At 48.6% G+C, this 20,788-nt stretch overlaps 13 non-coding genes and 1 pseudogene across 13 annotated transcripts; all 14 read left to right on the top strand.

Moving 5' to 3' along the window:
- Positions 1–70: 70 nt before the first annotated feature.
- On the top strand, positions 71–234 carry LOC135030690 (U1 spliceosomal RNA). Its single transcript, XR_010226634.1, has one exon. It is a non-coding gene; the product is annotated as a U1 spliceosomal RNA (small nuclear RNA).
- A 152-nt stretch (positions 235–386) lies between these two features.
- Positions 387–549, top strand: LOC135030837 (U1 spliceosomal RNA). The gene has a single exon (XR_010226768.1). It is a non-coding gene; the product is annotated as a U1 spliceosomal RNA (small nuclear RNA).
- A 674-nt stretch (positions 550–1,223) lies between these two features.
- LOC135030681 (U1 spliceosomal RNA) lies at positions 1,224–1,387 on the top strand. The gene has a single exon (XR_010226625.1). It is a non-coding gene; the product is annotated as a U1 spliceosomal RNA (small nuclear RNA).
- A 152-nt stretch (positions 1,388–1,539) lies between these two features.
- LOC135030838 (U1 spliceosomal RNA) lies at positions 1,540–1,702 on the top strand. Its single transcript, XR_010226769.1, has one exon. It is a non-coding gene; the product is annotated as a U1 spliceosomal RNA (small nuclear RNA).
- A 672-nt stretch (positions 1,703–2,374) lies between these two features.
- On the top strand, positions 2,375–2,538 carry LOC135030732 (U1 spliceosomal RNA). The gene has a single exon (XR_010226674.1). It is a non-coding gene; the product is annotated as a U1 spliceosomal RNA (small nuclear RNA).
- A 152-nt stretch (positions 2,539–2,690) lies between these two features.
- On the top strand, positions 2,691–2,853 carry LOC135030840 (U1 spliceosomal RNA). Its single transcript, XR_010226771.1, has one exon. It is a non-coding gene; the product is annotated as a U1 spliceosomal RNA (small nuclear RNA).
- Positions 2,854–3,524: 671 nt separating this feature from the next.
- On the top strand, positions 3,525–3,688 carry LOC135030869 (U1 spliceosomal RNA). The gene has a single exon (XR_010226798.1). It is a non-coding gene; the product is annotated as a U1 spliceosomal RNA (small nuclear RNA).
- Positions 3,689–3,840: 152 nt separating this feature from the next.
- On the top strand, positions 3,841–3,992 carry LOC135030842 (U1 spliceosomal RNA; annotated as a pseudogene).
- Positions 3,993–4,677: 685 nt separating this feature from the next.
- LOC135030722 (U1 spliceosomal RNA) lies at positions 4,678–4,841 on the top strand. The gene has a single exon (XR_010226665.1). It is a non-coding gene; the product is annotated as a U1 spliceosomal RNA (small nuclear RNA).
- A 152-nt stretch (positions 4,842–4,993) lies between these two features.
- Positions 4,994–5,156, top strand: LOC135030769 (U1 spliceosomal RNA). The gene has a single exon (XR_010226709.1). It is a non-coding gene; the product is annotated as a U1 spliceosomal RNA (small nuclear RNA).
- Positions 5,157–5,825: 669 nt separating this feature from the next.
- LOC135030682 (U1 spliceosomal RNA) lies at positions 5,826–5,989 on the top strand. Its single transcript, XR_010226626.1, has one exon. It is a non-coding gene; the product is annotated as a U1 spliceosomal RNA (small nuclear RNA).
- Positions 5,990–6,141: 152 nt separating this feature from the next.
- LOC135030804 (U1 spliceosomal RNA) lies at positions 6,142–6,304 on the top strand. The gene has a single exon (XR_010226740.1). It is a non-coding gene; the product is annotated as a U1 spliceosomal RNA (small nuclear RNA).
- Positions 6,305–6,975: 671 nt separating this feature from the next.
- LOC135030691 (U1 spliceosomal RNA) lies at positions 6,976–7,139 on the top strand. Its single transcript, XR_010226635.1, has one exon. It is a non-coding gene; the product is annotated as a U1 spliceosomal RNA (small nuclear RNA).
- A 152-nt stretch (positions 7,140–7,291) lies between these two features.
- Positions 7,292–7,454, top strand: LOC135030759 (U1 spliceosomal RNA). The gene has a single exon (XR_010226700.1). It is a non-coding gene; the product is annotated as a U1 spliceosomal RNA (small nuclear RNA).
- Positions 7,455–20,788: the final 13,334 nt, after the last annotated feature.

Below are 20,788 nucleotides of genomic sequence, written 5' to 3' on the forward strand. Positions count from 1 at the left end.
CTCAGTTGAATCTCCTTTACTTGACAGAGATGTGCCTGAGCAGCGGCCCTCCCCAGCCCTATCCCAAAACATACTTATTTTGCATAGGAGATACCATGGTCATGAAGATTGTTCTCCCAGGGTGAGGTTCATTTATTGCATTCTGGGTATGCTGACCCCTATGATTTCCCCAAATGTGGGAAACTCGACTGCATTATTTGTGGTAGTGGGGGACTGTGTTTGTTCTTTCCTCTGGTCAGCTCTGGTAAAAGTCAGATTTATTTGTCTCAGATCTTCCTCTAGCCTTGTTCTTCTTTCGAGAGTTTCCTTGTGCTGCCTCAGTTGGATCTCCTTCACTTGACAGGGGGGTGCCCGAGCAGCGACCCTCCCCAGCTCTAGCCCAACTCCTACTTACCTGCCAGGTGAGATACTATGATCATGAAGGTGCTTCTCCCAGGGCAAGGCTCACCCATTGCACTCTAAGTGTGCTGCCCCTGCGATTTCTCCAAATGTGGGAAACTTGACTGCATAATTTATGTTTCCCCTGGTCGGCTCTCGTATAATTCAGATCTCTTTGTCTCAGTTCTCTCTCCAGCCTTGTTTGCTGTCTGTTTCCACTTCTTTTTTCTTGAGCCTCTCCCTTCTATACCCTTGTGCACTATCCTGACTTCTCCTCCCGTCTGCTTACTTTGTGCCTTCTAATGCACAATGCAAACTACAGGTAGTGCTGCAGGGCCCACACCCTTTTACTTGCCTTACAGAGCAGCTCTGGAGCTGTTACAGTGCCCAGCTGCTGCAAGAAATAAGTTTGAATGCTTCAGGGGCTGGGTCATGGCCAACATGAGCCCCACACCGAAGGAGGGTGGGGGTGTTTAATGCGAACTATGGGTCATCCAAGCGCCGCAAAAGGCCGCCATGCCCTTCATACCCCTTTTCTCTTTTCATATGCAGATGAGGGTTCCAGCCAACTTTGGCCCACTGCTTGGATGACATCACCATATGCAAATCCATCTGCTGCAGGCCTTCCCCCAGGAATGCTTGCACTAGTTGTTGCATTTGGTTTGTTGTTTGGGGGTGCTTCAGTATTAGGCAGCCTTCTGCCCTCCCATGTTCATCTGAAAATATGTGTTCTCCCTGCAGTTGTTGTCCCCAGATGAGAGTTCCCTTGTGCTGCCTCAGTTGAATCTCCTTTACTTGACAGAGATGTGCCTAAGCAGCGGCCCTCCCCAGCCCTATCCCAAAACATACTTATTTTGCATAGGAGATACCATGGTCATGAAGATTGTTCTCCTAGGGTGAGGTTCATTCATTGCATTCTGGGAATGCTGACCTCTGTGATTTCCCCAAATGTGGGAAACTCGACTGCATTATTTGTGGTAGTGGGGGACTGTGTTTGTGCTTTCCTCTGGTCAGCTCTGGTAAAAGTCAGATTTCTTTGTCTCAGATCTTCCTCTAGCCTTGTTCTTCTTTCGAGAGTTCCCTTGTGCTGCCTCAGTTGGATCTCCTTCACTTGACAGGGGGGTGCCCGAGCAGCGACCCTCCCCAGCTCTAACCCAACTCCTACTTACCTGCCAGGTGAGATACTATGATCATGAAGGTGCTTCTCCCAGGGCAAGGCTCACCCATTGCACTCTAAGTGTGCTGCCCCTGCGATTTCTCCAAATGTGGGAAACTTGACTGCATAATTTATGTTTCCCCTGGTCGGCTCTCGTATAATTCAGATCTCTTTGTCTCAGTTCTCTCTCCAGCCTTGTTTGCTGTCTGTTTCCACTTCTTTTTTCTTGAGCCCCTCCCTTCTATACCCTTGTGCACTATCCTGACTTCTCCTCCCGTCTGCTTACTTTGTGCCTTCGAATGCACAATGCAAACTACAGGTAGTGCTGCAGGGCCCACACCCTTTTACTTGCCTTACAGAGCAGCTCTGGAGCTGTTACAGTGCCCAGCTGCTGCAAGAAATAAGTTTGAATGCTTCAGGGGCTGGGTCATGGCCAACATGAGCCCCACACCGAAGGAGGGTGGGGGTGTTTAATGCGAACTATTGGTCATCCAAGCGCCGCAAAAGGCCGCCATGCCCTGCATACCCCTTTTCTCTTTTCATATGCAGATGAGGGTTCCAGCCAACTTTTGCCCACTGCTTGGATGACATCACCGTATGCAAATCCGTCTTCTACAGACCTTCCCCCAGGAATGCTTTTATTAGTTGTTGCATTTGGTTTGTTGTTTGGGGGTGCTTCAGTATTAGGCAGCCTTCTGCCCTCCCATGTTCATCTGAAAATGTGTTCTCCCTTCAGTTGTTGTCCCCAGATGAGAGTTCCCTTGTGCTGCCTCAGTTGAATCTCCTTTACTTGACAGAGATGTGCCTGAGCAGCGGCCCTCCCCAGCCCTATCCCAAATCATACTTATTTTGCATAGGAGATACCATGGTCATGAAGATTGTTCTTCCAGCGTGAGGTTCATTCATTGCATTCTGGGTATGCTGACCCCTGTGATTTCCCCAAATGTGGGAAACTCGACTGCATTATTTGTGGTAGTGGGGGACTGTGTTTGTGCTTTCTTCTGGTCAGCTCTGGTAAAAGTCAGATTTCTTTGTCTCAGATCTTCCTCTAGCCTTGTTCTTCTTTCGACATTTCCCTTGTGCTACCTCAGTTGGATCTCCTTCACTTGACAGGGGGGTGCCCGAGCAGCGACCCTCCCCAGCTCTAGCCCAACTCCTACTTACCTGCCAGGTGATATACTATGATCAGGAAGGTGCTTCTCCCAGGGCAAGGCTCACCCATTGCACTCTGGGTGTGCTGATGATGCGATTTCCCCAAATGTGGGAAACTTGACTGCATAATTTGTGTTTCCCCTGGTCGGCTCTCGTATAATTCAGATCTCTTTGTCTCAGGTCTCTCTCCAGCCTAGTTTGCTGTCTGTTTCCACTTCTCTTTTCTTGAGCCGCTCCCTTCTATGCCCTTGCGCACTATCCTGACTTCTCCCGTCTGTTTAATTTGTGCCTTCCAACGCACAATGCGAACTACAGGTAGTGCTGCAGGGCCCACACCCTTTTACTTGCCTTACAGAGCAGCTCTGGAGCTGTTACAGTGCCCAGCTGCTGCAAGAAATCAGTTTGAATGCTTCAGGGGCTGGGGCATAGCCAACATGAGCCCCACACCGAAGGAGGGTGGAGGTGTTTAATGCGAACTAGGGGTCATCAAAGCGCCGCAAAAGGCCGCCATGCCCTGCACGCCCCTTTTCTCTTTTCATATGCAGACGAGGGTTGAAGCCAACTTTGACCCACTGCTTGGATGACATCACCATATGCAAATCCATCTGCTGCAGGCCTTCCCCCAGGAATGCTTGCACTAGTTGTTGCATTTGGTTTGTTGTTTGGGGGTGCTTCAGTATTAGGCAGCCTTCTGCCCTCCCATGTTCATCTGAAAATATGTGTTCTCCCTGGAGTTGTTGTCCCCAGATGAGAGTTCCCTTGTGCTGCGTCAGTTGAATCTCCTTTACTTGACAGAGATGTGCCTGAGCAGCGGCCCTCCCCAGCCCTATCCCAAATCATACTTATTTTGCATAGGAGATACCATGGTCATGAAGATTGTTCTCCCAGGGTGAGGTTCATTCATTGCATTCTGGGTATGCTGACTCCTGTGATTTCCCCAAATGTGGGAAACTCGACTGCATTATTTGTGGTAGTGGGGGACTGTGTTTGTGCTTTCCTCTGATCAGCACTGGTAAAAGTCAGATTTCTTTGTCTCAGATCTTCCTCTAGCCTTGTTCTTCTTTCGAGAGTTCCCTTGTGCTGCCTCAGTTGGATCTCCTTCACTTGACAGGGGGGTGCCCGAGCAGCGACCCTCCCCAGCTCTAACCCAACTCCTACTTACCTGCCAGGTGAGATACTATGATCATGAAGGTGCTTCTCCCAGGGCAAGGCTCACCCATTGCACTCTAAGTGTGCTGCCCCTGCGATTTCTCCAAATGTGGGAAACTTGACTGCATAATTTATGTTTCCCCTGGTCGGCTCATGTATAATTCAGATCTCTTTGTCTCAGTTCTCTCTCCAGCCTTGTTTGCTGTCTGTTTCCACTTCTTTTTTCTTGAGCCCCTCCCTTCTATACCCTTGTGCACTATCCTGACTTCTCCTCCCGTCTGCTTACTTTGTGCCTTCTAATGCACAATGCAAACTACAGGTAGTGCTGCAGGGCCCACACCCTTTTACTTGCCTTACAGAGCAGCTCTGGAGCTGTTACAGTGCCCAGCTGCTGCAAGAAATAAGTTTGAATGCTTCAGGGGCTGGGTCATGGCCAACATGAGCCCCACACCGAAGGAGGGTGGGGGTGTTTAATGCGAACTATGGGTCATCCAAGCGCCGCAAAAGGCCGCCATGCCCTGCATACCCCTTTTCTCTTTTCAAATGCAGATGAGGGTTCCAGCCAACTTTGGCCCACTGCTTGGATGACATCACTGTATGCAAATCCGTCTTCTACAGACCTTCCCCCAGGAATGCTTGTATTAGTTGTTGCATTTGGTTTGTTGTTTGGGGGTGCTTCAGTATTAGGCAGCCTTCTGCCCTCCCATGTTCATCTGAAAATATGTGTTCTCCCTTCAGTTGTTGTCCCCAGATGAGAGTTCCCTTGTGCTGCCTCAGTTGAATCTCCTTTACTTGACAGAGATGTGCCTGAGCAGCGGCCCTCCCCAGCCCTATCCCAAATCATACTTATTTTGCATAGGAGATACCCTGGTCATGAAGATTGTTCTTCCAGGGTGAGGTTCATTCATTGCATTCTGGGTATGCTGACCCCTGTGATTTCCCCAAATGTGGGAAACTCGACTGCATTATTTGTGGTAGTGGGGGACTGTGTTTGTGCTTTCTTCTGGTCAGCTCTGGTAAAAGTCAGATTTCTTTGTCTCAGATCTTCCTCTAGCCTTGTTCTTCTTTCGACATTTCCCTTGTGCTACCTCAGTTGGATCTCCTTCACTTGACAGGGGGGTGCCCGAGCAGCGACCCTCCCCAGCTCTAGCCCAACTCCTACTTACCTGCCAGGTGATATACTATGATCAGGAAGGTGCTTCTCCCAGGGCAAGGCTCACCCATTGCACTCTGGGTGTGCTGATCCTGCGATTTCCCCAAATGTGGGAAACTTGACTGCATAATTTGTGTTTCCCCTGGTCGGCTCTCGTATAATTCAGATCTCTTTGTCTCAGGTCTCTCTCCAGCCTAGTTTGCTGTCTGTTTCCACTTCTCTTTTCTTGAGCCTCTCCCTTCTATGCCCTTGCGCACTATCCTGACTTCTCCCGTCTGCTTACTTTGTGCCTTCCAACGCACAATGCGAACTACAGGTAGTGCTGCAGGGCCCACACCCTTTTACTTGCCTTACAGAGCAGCTCTGGAGCTGTTACAGTGCCCAACTGCTGCAAGAAATCAGCTTGAATGCTTCAGGGGCTGGGGCATAGCCAACATGAGCCCCACACCGAAGGAGGGTGGGGGTGTTTAATGCGAACTAGGGGTCATCCAAGCCGCAAAAGGCCGCCATGCCCTGCATACCCCTTTTCTCTTTTCAGATGCAGATGAGGGTTCCAGCCAATTTTGGCCCACTGCTTGGATGACATCACCGTATGCAAATCCGTCTTCTGCAGACCTTCCCCCAGGAATGCTTGTACTAGTTGTTGCATTTGGTTTGTTGTTTGGGGGTGCTTCAGTATTAGGCAGCCTTCTGCCCTCCCATGTTCATCTGAAAATATGTGTTCTCCCTGCAGTTGTTGTCCCCAGATGAGAGTTCCCTTGTGCTGCCTCAGTTGAATCTCCTTTACTTGACAGAGATGTGCCTGAGCAGCGGCCCTCCCCAGCCCTATCCCAAAACATACTTATTTTGCATAGGAGATACCATGGTCATGAAGATTGTTCTCCTAGGGTGAGGTTCATTCATTGCATTCTGGGAATGCTGACCTCTGTGATTTCCCCAAATGTGGGAAACTCGACTGCATTATTTGTGGTAGTGGGGGACTGTGTTTGTGCTTTCCTCTGGTCAGCTCTGGTAAAAGTCAGATTTCTTTGTCTCAGATCTTCCTCTAGCATTGTTCTTCTTTCGAGAGTTCCCTTGTGCTGCCTCAGTTGGATCTCCTTCACTTGACAGGGGGGTGCCCGAGCAGCGACCCTCCCCAGCTGTAGCCCATCTCCTACTTACCTGCCAATTGAGATACTATGATCAGGAAGGTGCTTCTCCCAGGGCAAGGCTCACCCATTGCACTCTGGGTGTGCTGCTCCTGTGATTTCCCCAAATGTGGGACACTTGACTGCATAATTTGTGTTTCCTCTGGTCTGCTCTCGTATAATTCAGATCTCTTTGTCTCAGGTCTCTCTCCAGCCTAGTTTGCTGTCTGTTTCCACTTCTCTTTTCTTGAGCCGCTCCCTTCTATGCCCTTGCGCACTATCCTGACTTCTCCCGTCTGCTTACTTTGTGCCTTCCAACGCACAATGCGAACTACAGGTAGTGCTGCAGGTCCCACACCCTTTTATTTGCCTTACAGAGCAGCTCTGAAGCTGTTACAGTGCCCAACTGCTGCAAGAAATCAGCTTGAATGCTTCAGGGGCTGGGGCATAGCCAACATGAGCCCCACACCGAAGGAGGGTGGGGGTGTTTAATGCGAACTAGGGGTCATCCAAGCGCCGCAAAAGGCCACCATGCCCTGCATATCCCTTTTCTCTTTTCATATGCAGATGAGGGTTCCAGCCAATTTTGGCCCACTGCTTGGATGACATCACCGTATGCAAATCCGTCTTCTGCAGACCTTCCCCAAGGAATGCTTGTACTAGTTGTTGCATTTGGTTTGTTGTTTGGGGGTGCTTCAGTATTAGGCAGCCTTCTGCCCTCCCATGTTCATCTGAAAATATGTGTTCTCCCTGCAGTTGTTGTCCCCAGATGAGAGTTCCCTTGTGCTGCCTCAGTTGAATCTCCTTTACTTGACAGAGATGTGCCTGAGCAGCGGCCCTCCCCAGCCCTATCCCAAAACATACTTATTTTGCATAGGAGATACCATGGTCATGAAGATTGTTCTCCCAGGGTGAGGTTCATTTATTGCATTCTGGGTATGCTGACCCCTATGATTTCCCCAAATGTGGGAAACTCGACTGCATTATTTGTGGTAGTGGGGGACTGTGTTTGTTCTTTCCTCTGGTCAGCTCTGGTAAAAGTCAGATTTATTTGTCTCAGATCTTCCTCTAGCCTTGTTCTTCTTTCGAGAGTTTCCTTGTGCTGCCTCAGTTGGATCTCCTTCACTTGACAGGGGGGTGCCCGAGCAGCGACCCTCCCCAGCTCTAGCCCAACTCCTACTTACCTGCCAGGTGAGATACTATGATCATGAAGGTGCTTCTCCCAGGGCAAGGCTCACCCATTGCACTCTGGGTGTGCTGCTCCTGCGATTTCCCCAAATGTGGGAAACTTGACTGCATAATTTGTGTTTCCCCTGGTCGGCTCTCGTATAATTCAGATCTCTTTGTCTCAGGTCTCTCTCCAGCCTAGTTTGCTGTCTGTTTCCACTTCTCTTTTCTTGAGCCGCTCCCTTCTATGCCCTTGCGCACTATCCTGACTTCTCCCGTATGCTTAATTTGTGCCTTTCAACGCACAATGCGAACTACAGGTAGTGCTGCAGGGCCCACACCCTTTTACTTGCCTTACAGAGCAGCTCTGGAGCTGTTACAGTGCCCAGCTGCTGCAAGAAATCAGCTTGAATGCTTCAGGGGCTGGGGCATAGCCAACATGAGCCCCACACCGAAGGAGGGTGGAGGTGTTTAATGCGATAATCCTGTCTTCCAAGACCAGAATCTCACTCCATTGGTGGCTGCACAGTTCTCACCTCCTAGAGGGGCGATGGTTCGGGATCCAGGACTGGATCCTAGGGACCAAGGATGCAACCCTCCGAGGCTGGGAAGCAGTCACACAGGGGGAAAACATCCAAGGAAGATGGTCAAGTCAGGAAAGTTGTCTCCACATAAATGTTCTGGAGTTAAGGGCCATTTAATAACTGCAGACACAGTACGCACTGGGACGGGTGCCCAGCATCCTCTACGGACTAAGAGAAAAGGATTTACCGGTAGGTATTAAAATCCTATTTTCTCTAACGTCCTAGAGGATGCTGGGGACTCCGTAAGGACCATGTGGATAGACAGGCTCCGCAGGAGACATGGGTACTTTAAGAAAGACTTTAGTTCTGGGTGTACACTGGCTCCTCCCTCTATGCCCCTCCTCCAGACCTCAGTTTGATACTGTGCCCAGTGGAGACTGAGTGCTTTTCAGGAGCTCTCCTGAGCTTTCTGACAGAAAGTATTTTGTTAGGTTTTTAATTTTCAGGGAGCACTGCTGGCAACAGACTCCCTGCATCGAGGGACTGAGGGGAGAGAAGCAGCCCTACTCTCTGAGTTGCAAGGTCCTGCTTCTTAGGCTACTGGACACCATTTGCTCCTGAGGGATTGGTACACAGGATCTCACCCTCGCCGTCCGTCCCAGAGCCGCGCCTCCGTCCCCCTCGCAGAGCCGGAAGATAGAAGCCGGGTGAGTATGAGAAGAAAAGAGGACTTCAGAGGCGGCAGAAGATTTCATGATCTTCACTGAAGTAACGCACAGCACTGCAGCTGTGCGCCATTGCTCCCATACACCTCACATACTCCGGTCACTGTAAGGGTGCAGTGCGCAGGGGGGTGGGCGCCCTGGGCAGCAATATAAACCTCTTTTTGGCATAAATATAACACATATACAGCTGGGCACTGTATATATGTATGAGCCCCCGCCAATTTTACAGTTTAAGCGGGACAGAAGCCCGCCGCCGAGGGTGCGGGTCTTCTCCCTCAGCACTCACCAGTGCCATTTTTTCTTCACAGCACCGCTGAGAGGAAGCTCCCCGGACTCTCCCCTGCTTATACCATATTAGACAAGAGAGTTGAAAAGAGGGGGGGGGGGGCACATAATTCGGCGCAAATTACATACAGCAGTACTACTGGGCAAACATTAAGTTACTGTGTTATTCCTGGGTTATATACCACTGGGGTGTGTGCTGGCATACTCTCTCTCTGTCTGTCTCTCCAAAGGGCGTTGTGGGGAAACTGTCTTCAGAAAAAGCATTCCCTGTGTGTGTGGTGTGTCGGTACACGTGTGTCGACATGTCTGAGGAAGAAGGCTATATTAGAGAGGAGCAGGAGCAAATGAATGTGGTGTCTCCGCCGACAGCTGATTGGATGGATATGTGGAATGTTTTAAATGCTAGTGTAAACTCATTGCACAAAAAATTAGACAAGGCTGAAGCTTTGGGACAGTCAGGGTCTCAACCCATGCCTGATCCTATGTTGCAGGGACTGTCAGGGTCTCATAAGCGCCCACTATCCCAGATTGTTGGCACAGATACCGACACGGATTCTGACTCCAGTGTCGATTACGATGATGCAAAGTTACAGCCAAAATTGGCAAAATCCATTCGATATATGATTATGGCAATAAAAGATGTTTTGCACATCACAGAGGAACCCCCTGTCCCTGACAAGAGGGTACATATGTACAAGGGAAAGAAGCCTGAGGTAACCTTTGAGGAGGTCACACGAGCTGAACGAGTTATGTGAAAAAGCTTGGGAATCTCCAGATAAAAGACTGCAGATTTCCAAAAGGATTCTTATGGCGTATCCTTTCCCATCAATGGATAGGTTACGATGGGAATCCTCCCCTAGGGTGGACAAAGCATTAACACGCTTATCCAAGAAGGTAGCCCTCCCGTCCCAGTATATGGCTACCCTCAAAGAGTCTGCTGACCGCAAACAGGAGATAACCCTGAAGTCCATTTATACACATTCAGGTACCTTACTCAGACCGGCAATTGCGTCGGCCTGGGTGTGTAGTGCTGTAGCGGCATGGACGGATACCTTATCTGAGGGGATGGATACCCTAGATAAGGATACTATTTTATTGACCCTGGGGCATATAAGAGATGCTGTCCTATATATGTGTGTGTATGCAAACTACAGGTGGTGCTGCAGGGCTCACACCCTTTTACTTGTCTTGTAGAGCAACTCTGGAGCTGTTACTGGGTCCAGCTGCTGCAAGAAATCAGCTTAAATGCTTCAGGTGCTGGGGCATGGCCAACATGAGCCCCACACTGATGGGGGATGGGGGTGTATAAAGCGATTTAGGGGTCATCCAAGCGCAACCCCACAAAGGCCGCCATGCCCTGCGTGACCCTTTTCTCTTTTCATATGCAGACGAGGGTTGCAGCCAACTATGCCCACTGCTTGGATGACATCACCATATGCAAATCCATCTGCTGCAGGCCTTCCCCCAGGAATGCTTGCACTAGTTGTTGCATTTGGTTTGTTGTTTGGGGGTGCTTCAGTATTAGGCAGCCTTCTGCCCTCCCACATTCGTCTGAAATTGTGTTCTCCCTGCAGTTGTTGTCCCCAGATGAGAGTTCCCTTGTGCTTCCTCTGTTGAATCTCCTTAACTTGACAGGGGTGTGCCAGAGCAGCCGCCCTCCACAGCCCTATCCCAACACATACTTATCTTGCATATGAGATCTCTTGATCATGAAGATAGTTCTCACAGGGTGAGGTTCATCCATTACATTTTAAAGTAGGAAGGTACAAATTATATATTCAAATTACATATATGTGCTGGATTCAAATGTTTCCCCCCCTTCCTTTCTCAATTGTGCCCATCAGCAGCTATTCTTATGTTGCTGCCAATGGGTGTGACACATTCATTTCTTCTGTGGGGTACACTGGACTCCACAAGGATTCACATTGGGGTGTAGAGTAGGATCTTGATCTGAGGCACCAACAGGCTCAAAGCTTTTGACTGTTCCCAAGATGTTTAGTGCCCCCTCCTCTATAACCTCACTTCCATGAACAGGGAGCTCAGTTTGTAGTTGGTGCCTTCAGTAGCAGGCCACTTAACATGGGGCTGCCTCAGGCAGCCTATTCTTAGCTATTAATTTTGGCAAGAAAAGAAGAACTTTTTTTATAAGAATCTACAAGGGCTGCAGCAGGCTAGGTCTAATAGACCTCTTTACTGCAGCTCCATCACTCCCAGTGGCGCAGTATACTCCCGTGCCCCGGTTGCTGGGTCACTTGCAGCAGAGGCTCCGGTTTCTTCCTAAGGTCAGTCACACACACACACCGCCCTCCGGGATCACGAGGCCGCTGATGGGGGCGGGCCGTGTGCGCACTGGCGTGGACACTGATTACTGGGCAGCCGCTCCACTAGCCACCAGGGACAGTTAAGGAGCACAGCTCTGGGGTTTTTTCTCCTATATTAACCCCATTTTGTACTACCCGCAGTGCATTGTGATAGATAATGGGGCCTGATTCAGGTTGGATTGCAATCCAACTGCAAAAACTGCTAAGAGCATACGCATCCGCCTGCATTTTCTGCGGCACCCCGCAGATAATGCGATCGCCTCTGCCTGTCAATCGGTGCAGGGGGGGGGGAGGGGGGTCAACAACACTTCATTTCCAAGTCGGAGATGGAGCGGTGTGGGGGCACGGTTTCAAAATGGGGTCGGCAACGGAGAAACAGGAGGCGTGATCAGAGCAGCTGCATGACATCACATGGGCCAGACTCTGCCAGTGGAGCCCCAGCGTCATGCGGTAGATTTTGTAGAGGCCGGGAGGACTTCTGTTCCTGGGAACTAGCTGTGTTGTGCAGCTTTATTACTCTGCACCTACCTCTGGCAAGAAAGGACGCACCTCGCACTTTCTTGTTTCTTTGTGACCGAAAGGACTGCATTTGATAATGCGGAGCTTTCTTATGCTGTGAGGGAACATAAGGTAAAAAATTTGATTTTCCAGCTGTAGCTGTGCGTGTTAATGCTTTGTCCATCCTAGGGGAGGATTCCCATCGTAACCTGTCCGTTGATGGGAAAGGATACGCCATAAGAATCCTTTTGGAAATCTGCAGTCTTTTATCTGGAGATTCCCAAGCTTTTTCACATAACTCGTTCAGCTCGTGTGACCCCCTCAAAGGTTACCTCAGGCTTCTTTCCCTTGTACATATGTACACTCTTGTCAGGGACAGGGGGTTCCTCTGTGATGTGCAAAACATCTTTTATTGCCATAATCATATATCGAATGGATTTTGCCAATTTTGGCTGTAACTTTGCATCATCGTAATCGACACTGGAGTCAGAATCCGTGTCGGTATCTGTGTCAACAATCTGGGATAGTGGGCGCTTATGAGACCCTGACAGTCCCTGCAACATAGGATCAGGCATGGGTTGAGACCCTGACTGTCCCAAAGCTTCAGCCTTGTCTAATCTTTTGTGCAATGAGTTTACACTAGCATTTAAAACATTCCACATATCCATCCAATCAGGTGTCAGCGGAGACACCACATTCATTTGCTCCTGCTCCTCTCTATTATAGCCTTCTTCCTCAGACATGTCGACACACGTGTACCGACACACCACACACACAGGGAATGCTTTTTCTGAAGACAGTTTCCCCACAAGGCCCTTTGGAGAGACAGAGAGAGAGTATGCCAGCACACACCCCAGCGCTATATAACCCAGGAATAGCACCGTAACTTAATGTTTGTCCAGTAGCGCTGCTGTATGTAATTTGCGCCGAATTATGTCCCCCCCCTCTCTTTTCAACCGTCTTCTCTACCGTGGTATAAGCAGGGGAGAGTCCGGGGAGCTTCCTCTCAGCGGTGCTGTGGAGAAAAAATGGCGCTGGTGAGTGCTGAGGGAGAAGCCCCGCCCCCTCGGCGGCGGGCTTCTGTCCCGCTTAAACTGTAAAATTGGCAGGCGCTCATACATATATACAGTGCCCAGCTGTATATATGTTATATTTTTGCCAAAAAGAGGTTTATATTGCTGCCCAGGGCGCCCCCCCTGCGCCCTGCACCATTACAGTGGCCGGATTATGTGAGGTGTATGGGAGCAATGGCGCACAGCTGCAGTGCTGTGCGTTACCTCAGTGAAGATCATGAACTCTGTGGAGCCCGTGTATCCCCATGGTCCTTACAGAGTCCCCAGCTTCCTCTAGGACGGTAAATCCTTTTCTCTTAGTCTGAAGAGGATGCTGGGCACCCGTCCCAGTGTGTACTGTGTCTGCAGTTATTAAATGGCCCTTAACTCCAGAACATTTATGTGGAGACAACTTTCCTGACTTGACCATCTTCCTTGGACGTTTTCCCCCTGTGTGACTGCTCCCCAGCCTCGGAGGGTTGCATCCGTGGTCCCTAGGATCCAGTCCTGGATCCCGAACCATCGCCCCTCTAGGAGGTGAGAACTGTGCAGCCACCAATGGAGTGAGATTCTGGTCTTGGAAGACAGGATTATCCTCCGATGCATGTGTAGGTGGGATCCGGACCACTTGTCCAACAGGTCCCACTGGAACACTCTGGCATGGAACCTGCCAAACTGAATGGCCTCGTAGGCCACAACCATCTTCCCCAGCAACCGAATGCATTGATGGATTAACACTCTTGCTGGTTTCAGAATGTGTTTGACCAGACTCTGGATCTCCATAGCCTTTCCACTGGAAGAAAACCTCTTCTGTGTCCAGTATGACTCCCAAAAACAACAACCGCGTCATTGGGACCAACTGCGGTTTTGGCAAGTTTAGGAGCCAACCATGTTGTTGAAGAACTGTCAGGGAGAGTGCAATGTTTTGCACCAACTGGTCCCTGGATCTCGCCTTTATCAGGAGATCATCCAAGTATGGGATAATTGTGACTCCTTGCTTGCGAAGGAGAACCATCATTCGGAGCTGTGGACAGACCAAACGGCAACGTCTGAAATTGGTAATGACAATCCTGAATTGCAAACCTTAGGTAGCTTGATGCAGTGGCTAAATGGGAACATGTAAGTAGGCATCCTTTATGTCTACCAAAACCATGAAATCTCCTTCCTCCGGACTGGAGATCACTACCCTGAGAGATTCCATCTTGAAATTGAATTTCTTTAGGAAGAAATTGAGGGATTTCAGATTTAAGATTGGTCTGACTGAGCCGTCCGGCTTCGGGACCACGAAGAGGCTTGAATAAAAACCTTCTCCCTGCTGACTAAGGCCAATTTGAACAATCAGTGAGGGGGAACGTCTTGAAACCCCAGTTTGTACCCTTGGGACACTATTTGTAAAACCCACGAGTCCAGGTCCGAATGAATCCAGAACTGACTGAAGAGTTTTAGACGTGCCCCCACTGGTGTGGGCTCCTGCAAGAAAGCCCCAGCGTCATGCAGTGGATTTGTCAGAAGCAGAGGACAATCTCTGCTCCTGCGATCTTGAAGAGGCTATAGACCTCTTCTTTCTCCTTCCTCTACCTGCAAAGAAAAGGGAATCTTAACTTCTTGCATATCTATTGGGCCAAAATGACTGCGTTAGATAATGATGCGTCTTCATCCGTTGAGAGGGAACATAGGACAAGAAGGTTGACTTACCTGCGGGAGCTGCCGAGATCAAATTAACTAGGCCGTCGCCAAACAAGGCTTCACCTTCATAGGGAAGAGACTCCCTTTCTTCTTGGAGTCAGCATCAGCATTCCCTTGGTGAATCCACAATGCCCTTCTATCCGAGACTGCCATGAAATTGGCCCGTGAACTCAATGTTTTTTTCCTGGGTCATATAGTGCTGGGGTGTGTGCTGGCATACTCTCTCTCTCTGTCTCTCCAAAGGGCCTTGTTGGGGAACTGTCCTCAGATAAGAGGATTCCCTGAGTGTATGGTGTGTCGGTACACGTGTGTCGACATGTCTGAGGTAGAAGGCTCTCCTAGAGGGGAGCAGGAGCAAATTAATGTGGTGTCTCCGTCGACAACGCCGACACCTGTCTGGATGGATATGTGGAATGTTTTAAGTGCTAATGTAAACTTATTGCACAAGAGATTAGACAAAGCTGAAGCTAGGGAACAGTCAGGGAGTCAACCCATGCCTGTCCCTATGTCGCAGGGACCTTCGGGGTCTCAAAAGCGCCCACTATCCCAAATAGTTGACACAGATACCGACACGGATTCTGACTCCAGTGTCGATTACGATGATGCAAAGTTACACGAGGGTACACATGTATAAGGGAAAGAAACCTGAGATAACCTTTCCCCCCTCACATGAGTTGAACGAATTATGTGAAAAAGCTTGGGAATCTCCAGACAAAAAGCTGCAGATTCCCAAAAGGATTCTTATGGCGTATCCTTTCCTGCCAATGGACAGGATACGGTGGGAATCCTCCCCTAGGGTGGATAAATCATTGACACACTTATCCAAAAAGGTAGCGCTGCCATCCCAGGATACGGCTACCCTCAGGGACCCTGCTGACCGCAAGCAGGAGGTTACCCTAAAGTCCATTTACACACATTCTGGTACCTTACTCAGACCGGCAATTGCGTCGGCCGGGGTTGTAGCGCGGTAGCAGCATGAACAGATCCCTTATTAGCAGAGATTGAGACCCTAGATAAGGATGCTATGTTATTGACCATAGGGCATATAAAAGATGCTGTCCTATATATGAGAGATGCTCAAAGAGACATTAGTCTACTAGGTTCTAGAATAAACGCTATGTCGATTTCTGCTAGACGAGTCCTATGGACCCGGCAATGGACAGGTGATGCCGACTCAAAAAGGCATATGGAGGTTTTACCTTACAGGGGTGAGGAATTGTTTGGGGAAGGTCTCTCGGACCTAGTCTCCACAGCTACAGCTGGTAAATCAAATTTTTTGCCTTATATTCCCTCACAGCCTAAGACAGCACCACATTATCAAATGCAGTCCTTTCGATCACAGAGAAACAAGAAAGTACGAGGTGCGTCCTTTCTTGCCAGAGGTAAGGGCAGAGGGAAAAAGCTGCACAACACAGCTAGTTCCCAGGAACAGAAGTCCTCCCCGGCCTCTACAAAATCCACTGCATGACGCTGGTGCTCCGCTAAAGGAGTACGCCCCAGTGGGGGCACGTCTTCGAGTTTTCAGCCACATCTGGGTTCATTCGCAGGTGAATCCCTAGGCAATAGAAATTGTTTCTCAGGGTTACAAGCTGGAATTCGAAGAGGTGCCTCCTCGCCGGTTTTTCAAATCGGCCCTACCACCTTTTCCCCTGGAAAGGGAGATAGTGTTAAATGCAATTCACAAATTGTATCTTCAACAGGTGGCGGTCAAGGTTCCCCTGCTTCAACAAGGAAGGGGAAATTATTCGACCCTGTTTGTAGTCCCGAAACCGGACGGTTTGGTCAGACCCATATTAAATTTAAAATCCCTGAACCTATACTTGAAAAGGTTCAAGTTCAAGATGGAATCGCTAAGAGCGGTCATCGCCAGCCTAGAGGGGGGGGGGATTTTATGGTATCTCTGGACATAAAGGAGGCATACCTTCATGTACCCATTATCCACCTCATCAGGCGTACCTAAGATTTGTGGTACAGTATTGTCATTACCAATTTCAGACGTTGCCGTTTGGTCTCTCCAGAATTTTCCCCGAGAATTTTCACCAAGGTAATGGCGGAAATTATGGTGCTCCTGCAAAAGCAAGGTGTCACAATTATCCCGTACTTGAACGATCTCCTCATAAAAGCGAGATCAAGAGAGCAGTTGCTGAACAGCGTATAACTTTCACTGAAGGTGTTACAGCAACACAGCTGGATTCTCAATATCCCGAAGTCGCAGTTGGTTCCTACGACTCGTCTGACTTTGCTTGGGCATGATTCTGGATACGGACCAGAAAAAGGTTTATCTTCCGATAGAAAAGGCCCAGGAACTCATGACTCTGGTCAGGAACCTATTGAAACCAAAGGGTGTGGAGTGTAAGAGGGTGAGGGACTCACAAGCCCGAAGCTTTATTGAAAGACAGACACATATAAAGGGAGGATTAATAAATACAAAGATATCCTTTACTATAGAATGTAGTCCAATCCGGTCTTTCAACTTTTCCACAACTGAAAAACGGATAGTGTTCCCAAGCCTTCCATCCTGGAATATCTTCAGTCTCTCGCCAAAGAAGAAAACAATCCCTCCAGCAGACTCTTCAACCACGATACAAGATCACAGCCAAAAGGGCGAGAAGCAACTACACTTGCGTTTAACCAAAATGGCTAAAACTTAGTGGAGGAAAGTGCAGTGCACCAAAACATAAGCTGACACAATCATGGAGAATGCGCCAGCATATATGCTCTTCTAACAAGGGCCCTCATTCCGAGTTGTTCGCTCGGTAAAAATCTTCGCATCGCAGCGATTTTAAGCTTAATGCGCATGCGCAATGTCTGCACTGCGACTGCGCCAAGTAAATTTGCTATGCAGTTAGGAATTTTACTCACGGCATTTTCATCGTTCTGGCGATCGTAATGTGATTGACAGGAAATGGGTGTTACTGGGCGGAAACAGGCCGTTTTATGGGCGTGTGGGAAAAAACGCTACCGTTTCCGGAAAAAACGCAGGAGTGGCCGGAGAAACGGAGGAGTGTCTGGGCGAACGCTGGGTGTGTTTGTGACGTCAAACCAGGAACGACAAGCACTGAACTGATCGCAGATGCCGAGTAAGTCTGAAGCTACTCAGAAACTGCTACGAGGTGTGTAATCGCAATATTGCGAATACATCGTTCGCAATTTTAAGATGCTAAGATTCACTCCCAGTAGGCGGCGGCTTAGCATGAGCAAATCTGCTAAAATCCGCTTGCGAGCGAACAACTCGGAATGAGGGCCTATATTTTGCAAACCTGCTCTTGTTCCCTCCAGCTGCTCCATGTAGATTTGACGTCTGGCAAGGTGCATAACCCACTGACAAGCAGGCACACTCCTGCATGAGTTTTCACTCTCACTAGCTGGATGATACACATTCATTTGCATGTGCTCCACCTCCGACACACCGCCCACCCAACCACCCAGTCACCAGAGCCACCCACAAGCCAACTGGCTCCGTGATTTAATTTGCACAGTGCAGTCATCCAGGCAGCATGTCCTTCTCAATGGAATAATCTCTGGTTCCATGGAATCTTCCGCATTGGAATGCTGCGGAACAAAAATGATTTAAACATTCAGCTTGCTAGCATTCAATGTACCTGCGGCTTGGCTCTAGCACATGGGTCTTCATCCTGTGGCCCTCCAGCTGCTGTGAAACTACACATCCCAGCATGCCCTGCCATAGTTTTGCTATTAAGGTATGCTAAAACTGAGGCAGGGCATGCTGGGATATGTAGTTCCACAGCAGCTGGAGGGTCGCAGGTTGAAGACCCATGTTCTAGCATGCCTGTTCTATGATGCATGTTCCGTGATGTCACAATCAGCTTGGAATGGGGTGTCTAGCATGCATTTACTGACAGCCACTTGAGGGAGACACACATCAGGAGATGCAGCATATCGGAGGTCTTCGATGCCTTTCCAGCAAATGCACACCACCAGCTGCTGGTCTGGACACAAAGCAATGCCCACAATTGAAGGCTCAAAATGCCCAACTACAGGATTAATGTAAGTAGTGAATTTAGGAATGAATTTAGAAGTAGGAAATTAAGTTAGTTCACAGGTACATTCAAATTCAGATCTAAAGTCTAGGTAGGCCTCACGTCCTGGCAGCCCCCAGCATTTAAAAATGCCTTGATTAGAGTTAGGGAATTAAATGTAGATAAGAAGTAGACACAAAATAAGACTCCACAGAGCAATTATCAGGTGTCTTTATCAATTGTTGCATTTAAAAAATCAAGCAATTAGGGAACACAATGTTGTGACAATGTAACCCTATTTGCAAAATAGTACTAAATAAGTTTGTCGATGTAAGACATTTGCAAAGGCGCAAACAAAACACGCTGGAAAATGCAACTGAATCTGTTTTTGGAGGTTAGAATAGATGCAGGATCAAGTAGCTCAATGGGTAGGGTGTTTGATTAGAATTCAACAGGTTATAGGTTTGAATCCTGGGTATGGTAGTTTGAGATGTGTTATTTAATAAAGTATGTTTATATATTAGTCACACATGGCTTACTTGTATAAATGGCATGTCACCAGTTAGTGCTGACTGCTGATATGCCATTTGCACAAACACGCCATGTGTGACTGTATATGCATTTAAGGAGGGCAATACCACAAACCATTGAGTGTCAAGTATACTAGATATATCTTCATATCTCATGTGCTTTCTCTGAGACCAATCTTGTTATGCCCCTTCCCCACAAGGCATGCGCCTTTTGTCCATATTGCAAAAATGGGGAGGGGGGGGGCATATAATTCTCTGTCACAGGGCACCAAAAAGTCTAGTTATGGCTCTGGTATGCATTATGTAATCTGGCAGACCATCTCTCCAACACTGTCTGGTTGGAATAGAAATCCGGTTATCTATGTGAGCAAATGACCATCAACGATTTACTCTCAAACACTTGAAAATGGACAAAAATGGTCCCCTAAACAAATTGGTTAAATTTTGGGTTTAACCAATTTGTGTAATGACCATTTTTGACCACTTTTCTAGTGTTTGGGAGCAAATGGTTAATTGACATTTGCTCCTATGCATTACCAGATTTTCATGCCATCCATCCAGACTGGATAGATAGCCTGACAGATAATTGTGTAGTGTACGCCCAGGATAACTGTCAGTTGTGCTTTCTTTTATGACGGCACATAAATGGGTGGGCAGATCCAGGGCAAGCACTGCCCACTCATGCATAGTTGTCAACTGATGTGAAGTTCCAGGGGGCAATCTCAGTTATAAAGAAAAGTATCTGGAAATTGTCCCTAGTTTAAAAAAAAAAAAAAAAGAAATTGATCAACTCCATTTATTTAGTATGCTATCCCAGGTGATAGGATGCCGGCAGTCAGAACAACATACTTTATTAAATAACACATCTCAAACTACCATACCCAGGATTCAAACCTATAACCTGTTGAATTCTAATCAAACACCCTACCCATTGAGCTATTTGATCCTGCATAAAAATTGTGAACATTATATGAAGCTATTGGTACTTTGAAAAAAAAAAGTATCAGCATTACAATGCAGCAGATCCATGCAGTTTGCAGCCACACACTACATGTACCTGCTCAGCCACAATGCTGATTATTTCTTCACAAAGTACAAGGTGAGCTCCAAACAAAATTCTTTAGCTTAGAATTATACCTTTCTATGCCAAACCTAGAAGTCCCCCAGAGGGAGGCCTGCACCGTCATGCGGCAGGCTTGTCCGTTTTGGAAGCAGGCTGATGGGCAGCCCAGGCTTGCTTCAGTCTGGGCTTGGCAGGTCTGGAAGCATGAGCTTGCATTGGGTATGCCTGACCTTGGGTACGCTTTACCTGGAGGATGAAAGGGCCAAGGGAAAGTACTTTTAGCCTTCTGCGTGGTAGGAGTCATACTAGGTAGGCAAGCTGTTTTAGCAGTAGCCAGATCAGCTACAATCTTATTGAGGTCTTCTCCAAAGAGAGTGTCTCCCTTGAAAGGAAGCACCTCCAGGGTTTTCGTGGAATCCATATCCACCGACCAGGATCTCAACCAGCTGTATAAAGTATTACCTTGGAACTGGCTCTCCACTCCCCATTATCTGGTTATCATGGCTTCCTCCGCCAGTGTCCAGACTCACTTGCTGAAGCTCGGCCACTTCTTCCTAGCAGCAGGCTCCTGGATCACTGGGCAGCAGAGGTGCTTGGGAGCCGGAAGGGGGCGGAGCAATCAGGCAGGCAGTTGCAGTGCTGCCCAGCTATCTGTGGTGTGAGAAGAAGCAGGGGCACCCCACCGCTGGCAGTGCTGCAGCGGCGAGGCTGCTGGGCTGGGTCTTGAAAAAGGTGGAAAGAAGGGTGTTACGGCATGGAATGTACAAACTGCGAGACCCTGCTGGTAGCGCCTTTGTCTATTTAGTAGGAAGGGCACGTAACAGCCGGGGGGCAATGGGGGA

The sequence above is a fragment of the Pseudophryne corroboree genome, unplaced genomic scaffold (assembly GCF_028390025.1).
Source record: "Pseudophryne corroboree isolate aPseCor3 unplaced genomic scaffold, aPseCor3.hap2 scaffold_505, whole genome shotgun sequence".
Lineage (NCBI taxonomy): Eukaryota > Metazoa > Chordata > Amphibia > Anura > Myobatrachidae > Pseudophryne > Pseudophryne corroboree.